Below are 7,668 nucleotides of genomic sequence, written 5' to 3'. Positions count from 1 at the left end.
TGTTTTGAGACAAGGTCTCTCAGTAAACCTGCAGTTCATGGATTCATCTAGATTTCATGACCAGAAAGCCCTAAAGAGCCTCTTGTTTCCAGTTTTCCATACTGCCACATGTCACACCTGTTGTGAGTGTGTATGCATGCACATGTGTACGTGCACGTGTGTGCATGCATGTGTGTGTTTGTATGTGTACATATGTATGTATGTATGTGTACTGAGTATCCAAATTTAGGACCTCATGGTTATATGACAAACCTCTTACTGAACAAGTCACTCTTTTTGACCAAGTCACCCTTTTAGATCCCTAATTAACATTTAACGCTTAAAAATAGGGTAGGTGATAATCTGAGAGACATAGATTTAAATGTAGTATGGAAGTCGATTACTTATTACTACATGTAAAGGTAGATGCTATGGACTGAGCAAAAAACATGATCAGTTCTTCTTAAACCTTCAGTGTAGTGTTTTAGACTCTATTCACAGGGCTGGCTTTTAGAGATTAGGGAGTTTAAAGCATTAAGTGGATCTCAGTGTTGGCAAATTCTATTAGTGACGCTTTGCAACTCCAAGAAATGGAAAGTATACTCCAGGCTCTCTGTTGCTCAGTGGTGCAAATTGACTAGAGCCTGAACCTCTGCCAGCTCATATCTTCTCTGCCTCAGGCAGCAAAAGAGCTTCTACCAGAAGAACGGAGGAGGAGGAGGCCTCACAGTGCTGTAAATGTTCTGGTCATTGGCAATGATGGAGAAAGGCAGCTTACTTTTGACAATACACTCTTTTTTTTTTTTTTTTGAGACAGGCTCTATGAAGCATTGGTATTCCTGAAATTCACTCTGTAGACTAAGGTGGCTTTGAATTCACAGAGATCCACCTGCCTCTGCCTCCTGAGTGCTGGGACTAAAGGTGTGCGCCACCACGCCCAGCCTGACGGTGAATTCTTCATGGACCAGTATTTCTCTACTTACTAGTTTTGAAGAGAAGTCTGCCATCTGATTTCACAGTAAGAGTTATTATTTTAACTCCTTGCAATGAATTTCATACTCAGGTAACAACGTTGCATTAGTCACGATATTCCTGTGGATGGGCTTCAGTCTTTGAGGCTATCAGTCCAAGATGATCTTTGAGAGATAGAAAAAAAAAAGTGAGCAATTTTTCCCTGCTTTCATATTCAATACAACACAGAAGTCTCCTGTGGCCAGATATGTGGGTTCCTCATACCAGGTGGGTATCTACAGTTTATACTAATTCTGACATTGCCTGCAATTAGATCAGACTCTACAGAGCATGAGGTCCACTGTCTCACTAGGCTGTCCTTATTTCAGATGTCAGTGCAAGTCTGGACCTCAAGGATTCCAGACAAATATATAAATTGAGGGTCCACATGTATCTTGGTTATTGTTTTAAATCAACTTGGCATAAGTTAGGGTTACCTGAGAAAAGGGAATTTTGATTGAGAAAATGCCTTCATAAGACTGGCCTGTAGGCAAGTCTGGCAGTGCATTTTCTTAATTAGTGATTGTTGTAGGAGGGCAGAGCCTCTGGTATGTAGTAACACCCCTGCCGTGGTGCTCCTGGGGTGTATAAGAAGACAGACTGAACAAGCCATTAGGAGTAAGCTGGTAAACAGCACTCCTCCATGGTCTCTGCATCAGTTCCTGCCTCCGGGTTCCTGCCTTGAGCTCCTTCTTTGACTTGCCTGGCTGATGGAGTACATCAGCTACAGGATGAAACAAACCCTTTCCTCCCCACATTGCTTTGGTCCTGATGTTTTATCACAGCAATAGCAACCTTAACTACGTCAGCATGAGTCCCTCCAGTCTACCCTCATTTCCCAGAGCAGCTCACAATCCTCCAGGGAACACTTTCCTCACATAGCCAATCTATTGTGAATTTAAAAGGCTACAAATGAAGAGATGAAGTATGTTCAAGCCTCAGGCTATGTGCAGTTTGAATGACCATCCACATGGCTTGCAGACAAATTCACCAAACTGGAAGGTCTCCAGATTGGTCATTTTGTTTTCAATGGAGGCTCCAGTGTGTGTATAGTTAATTAAACCACTGGCCACTGTTACAAGTCTAACATATGCATCAAACACTATTATTGGGAGTAAGTACACAGACTGATCTCAGCATACTAATGGATGGTTTCAATACCCTACTCTCATCAGTTGACAGGTTATCTAGCAAAAAAAAAATGTGAGAGAAATTTCAGAGTTATATGACGTGGTAAATATAAAGGATTTAATAGACATAAACAGAATTTCCACTCTAACATTGCAGAAAACATATTCTGCCCAGAAATCAAAGGAAATTTCTCCAAAAGAGGCCATATTTTTTCGGACAGAAAGCAAATCTCAACACATACAAGAAAAATGAAACTAATTTTATCAGCTCACAGAGGAATACAGCTAGAAACCAAAGGAAAAGCAACTATAGAACACACACAGTTTTATGGAGGGGGAACAACACCGTGGTGAGCGATGAATCGGTCACTGAGGGAATCAGGAGGGAAATTTTAAAAATTCCCAGAATCCAGTGAAATAAATGTACAATGTGCTATAACCTGTGTGATAGAATGAAAGGCATCCTGAAGAGGAAAAGTATAGGTGTAATGCCTACATTCAAAACTGGAGAAACTTCAGGCAAATTGTAGGAGAAATTTTTATGTACCTGATTTAATTGTTGTCTCTGAGGCTTACTGCTTCTGTCTGCTAACCTAGTCCTCGTCCTACGGAAACTTCTAGTCGCCATATAGTCTAGTCTAGGCTTAAAATGTTTTTAGCCTCTGAGACTTACCGTTGAATAAGCTCATCCTTTCTAGCTCTTTCTGAACTCTGGCTGGCTGCTTCATCTCAGTTGTTCTGGCTCAAAATTCCTCTTCAAGCTGACTGATTCAAACTTCCCTCAGCTTCTGAATAAACTGCTCTGCTTGGCCTCAGGCTAACTTTGCAATAGGTCTAATCCTCTGTCTTCTTCTGATTCTCTGGCTCATTCTATCTTCACCTGAACCTAGCTTGTTCTCTCTCTGCAACCCGTCTCTGTATAGCTGCCCTGGTAGAACTGCCTCCACCCTTACCCCACCTTCCCTCTTCAGTTGCCTCCCTTTCCTCGCTCTTCTCATGAGAGTTGGGCACATTCTCTTCTGTCATATCTTTTTCTCATTTGTCATTCTCTTCCCCTCAATTAGACATTCCTTTCAAACAAGGGTACTTTTTCTACCAACTAACTTTACCTTCATTGTTGGAGAATAAAAATGTATACTTAGGGTGTACACGTCTGTATTCCAGCCAGGGTAACTACAGTAAGTAACTTCATGATATGCATCAAGATCTTAGAAAAACAAGAACAGGAAAAGCTAAAATTAGTGCACAGTGGAAGTAATAAAGATCAGGGCAAAAATTAATGAACAGAAAAAATGAGTATATTAATATAAAAATCAATGAAACAAAGAGTTGGTTCTTTTGAAAAGATGAACAAGAATGACAAAGTCTTAGTTAAACAACGGTGGTCAGTTCTAATTGTCGGCACAACCTAGAAGCACCTGGAAAGAGAGGCTCAATGTGGGATTGATTACTTTGGGTTGGGCTATGAGCCTGTCTGTGTGGGAGTGTTTTAATTAACTCATGTAGGAAGACCCAGTCCATGGTGGGCAGTGCCAGTACCTAGGTGGGGCGGGGTCCTCAATTGTACAAGCAAGAAGGCAAGTTTATAGTCATTGAATTCTCTCTGTTCTTGACTGTGGCTCTGATGTGACTTACTGATGTTCTTGCCTTGACTTTCTCATAAATATGGACTTGGAATTTTAAGTGCAACAAACTCCCTTTCTTCCACGTTGTTTTTTTCTGTTTTTTTGTTTGTTTGTTTTGTTTTGTTTTGGTCAGGACATTTTATCACAACAACAGAAACAAAAGTAGAACACTAACCAAAAGAGGGAAAGGACCTAGGTAAATAAAATTAGAGATAAAAGGGATAGACTACAATGGACACAGATGAAATTCATAGAATTTTTGGGACATACTCTATATTTTAATAAATTGGGAAATCTGGGTGTTATGGATATGTCTCTAAATACATGTGATTTACCAAAATTAACCCTAAAGACAAGAAAACTTAAGTAATCATATTGCAAGAAATGAGATTAATAGAGTAATTAAAAGTTTCCCAACTTAAAACTAAAGCCTTGGCCTAGATAACTTCACTGCTGAATTCTACCAGAACTTTAAGGAAGTACTAGCAGCAATGTTCCTTAAACTTCTCCATCAAACAGAAAGGAAAGAGATGTTAAGAAACTCATTTTTGTGAAGTCAGTCTTGTCATGATATCAAATATAGATAAAGGAACAACAAAAGTATAATGATAGGCATCTTCCTGATAAATACAGATGCAAACACAAATGAATAAATGCAAAACATATCAGATTCAAGGGCAGAAATCACACAAATATATTAAGAGATGCTGGCATGTTTTTTTGTCAAAGTCCAACTTGTCTTCATGATAAAAACTTTGAATAAGCTGAGAATGGTGAGAGCATAGCTTCTCTTGTTGCTGTGATAAAATCCCTGATGAAAGCAACTTAAGGAAGGGTAAATTTACTTCGGGGATCAAAACCATCGTGATGCCTCTGAGTTTGAATGGTGGTACGTGGGATAAAGGCACAGAGAGTTCAGTTTACAAAGTGTCCCTCAGCTCTTCAGTGTTTTTTTTCCTCAAAATTTTTTCTTAAAATTATTTATTTAATGTATGGGTGCTCTGCTGCATGTATACCTGCATGCCAGAAGAGGGCATTAGGTTCTTTATAGGTGGACGTGAGGCACCATGTGGGTGCTGAGAATTAAACTCAGGACCTCTTGAAGAAAAGCCAGTGCTCTTCCTGCTGAGCCATCTCTCCATGCCCACACTGTGCCCCTCTTTTGAGACAGGGTTTCTCTGTGTAGCTCTGGCTGTCCTGGAACTCACTACGCAGAGCAGACTGGCCTCAAACTCACAGAGATCTGCCTGCCTCTGCCTCCCAAGTGCAGCACCAAGCCCAGCTTCAAGTTCTTAATTGGAAGGGACACGAAACGGAATAATCCATGAATTCAAGGCAAAATCATGAGGAAAGTAAAGGACTGTTTCAAGTTGAGTTATAACGAGCATGCAGCATCTCAGTATAGCAAGATGCAACCAGAGTAATGCTTGGAAGGGATGGAGTCTTAGTTTTAAATGCTTATGTTAGAAAGGTCTTCCCAGGATAGATACATTTGTAGTTGTTTTTTACATTGGATTTTTAGTTTCTGGGTTCATAATTATTTGATAATTCTTATCTGGGAGAACAAGTAGAACTTTCCAAAATATTCCTACATCATGGCCAATTGAGTAAACGAAGCACAGTATTGCAAATGTGGTTAGTTCTACTCAAGACTTTGAAAATGGTAGACGATATTAAATGAATTCCTGTCTAGTTTACCAATTTTGATTTTGCATAGCTCAGTTTCTGGAAGATACTGTAACATCAGTCAGTTGCTATTCCAGACATACTTTTGCCAGAATGTTTCAACACTTAGACTGTGGTAGACAGCCAACAGTATGGTGAATGTGCTCTCTGCACCCTTTCCCTGAAGAAGGCTCACAACCAGTGCTTACGCTGACTGCCCAGTAGCCATTTGTGGTCTTGTCTCCGACATATGCTGCCTTTTCTCTTGGTCATAAACGGAATGAAGGGAGATGAATAGACTGAAGCAGACACTGTACCAAGCTTCATGTCAGTACTTTATGCTACGTGATTTTGTTACTCATCCTGGCAAATACATGGCCTATCAGTTTGGAGGTTACTTCTGGTAAAGGAGGTCAGTAAGGAAAGTGAAGTATAGAAAAACAGAGCCAAAGGAAGGGATGTGAGGGTGGACAATGAAAGGCAGAGTGATGGCTTGAGTGTGGTTTGTTCCATTTGGACTCTCCAGTGATCCAAGTCAAGAAGTCATCCTACTCAGATTAGTGGTAAGCAGAAGACAGGGAGGCTAAGCAAAGGGTTGAGAGTATGGGTTTGGACAAATTGTGCCAAGATCCAGCCAAAAGGAGGAGTAAGTTATAGTGTTCCAGCACAAAACAAGACGGAAACGATGCTTTTCCTGGTATTACTGTGACACTTGAAATATGTGCATCAAATGATCACACTGTGTCCCATAAGTGTATTCAACTAACTGTAAGTATTGGGATGGGAGCTATAGAGTGATGGTATAGTGTAGATTATATGCTCAGCAGATATAAGGTCTTTTGTTCAGTCCCAAGAGCTTCCCACAAAAGTTAATAAATATAAAGAAGTTTTCTTTTTATCTTAAGTTGTGTTAAGTTCTTGCCACAGGTAATTACTCACAGTTATTAACAGCTTGCTCGGTTAATTAATTTTTATAGGAAATGTACTGTTAAAATCAGGGTGCATATGTGTTCAGCAGTCACAGGTCTGAGGGGTTTGAAAGATGAGGTCCTCAATGCAAACTGAGGGGGATGATTGTGTTCTAGAACTACACAGAAATCTTTACCCCTGAAAGTGGAATGATTGGGAGGAAACACTTAGCGCAATGTATTAGAAATACCCAAGCCGAGATCATTCAAGATGGCGTTGATCGCACACTGTGTCTGACCAACGGAACAGCAGTGACTGCACAGCCACCAAAGCACCATACTGAGAGCTCCAAAACACAGTGCTAGTGTTTCCCAGAAAGAAAGAAATCCTGTCATGTGCATTGTCCATGCCCTCCCACCACAGGGCCATGGGACCATGCTCTGGTGAGCTCCCAGGGACTCAGGGCTGGCTCCAGCTGCTACTGCCACCATTTTTTAGGTTGCCAAGGAGATCAAAGGGGTTCTGTTTGAGTGGCGGCCAAGCGAGAACAGCACCACCCACACCACAGGCCTCATGGATCTCCTCTCACAGGCTGGGGCCATGCTCAGTGCCCAAAGCTGGGTCGTGCAGAGACGGATACTAGGGGGCAGCACTGAGGCAGGTAGTGGGGGGCATGGTGGATGAAGCACATGATGGAACCAGAGATTTGGGAGGCATGAATCAACAGAGCTACAAATTCCCGGGGGCAAGAAGCTGAGCTGGGCCAACATCAATGGCTTCTGTGAGCTACTCAATGAAGACTTTGAGGGGCCTCCATTTGCCACCTGCTTGATGGCACACACCCCACAGGAGTAAGAGGCCATCATCATCAAATTTGGTGTTTTGAACTGGAGCAGGAGAGCTGGCCCTGAGGACACAAGAACAGGAGAGCTGGCCCTTAGGACTTGGGAGCAGGTGAGCCAGCCCTGGGCTCATGGGAGCCTGAAAGCTGGCCCTGCCTTGAGGACACGGGCACCAGAGAGCTAGCCCTGCCCCGAGGACACGGAAGTGGGAGAATGGGCCCAACTCCCAGGACATGGGATTGGGAGCGGGAGAGTGGGCCCTGCCCTGAGGACAAGGAAACAGGTGAGCTGGCCCTGCCCTGAGGATATGGGAGCAGGAGAGCCATCCCTGCCCTGAGGACATCGGACCTGGAGAGCTGTCCCTGCCCTGAGGACCCAGGAGCAAGAAAGTAGGCCCTAACCTGAGGACAAGGGAGTGGGCCCTGATCCAGAGCTCTGAGGGAACCTCACCCCAGCATCTACCCCTTGAATGTATGACCTGCTGGAAGACATGAAGGGGCCGGGCCT

The sequence above is a fragment of the Acomys minous genome (genome assembly GCF_964271855.1).
Source record: "Acomys minous genome assembly, chromosome: 15".
Lineage (NCBI taxonomy): Eukaryota > Metazoa > Chordata > Mammalia > Rodentia > Muridae > Acomys > Acomys minous.
Note: the sequence above shows the minus strand (reverse complement) of the source record.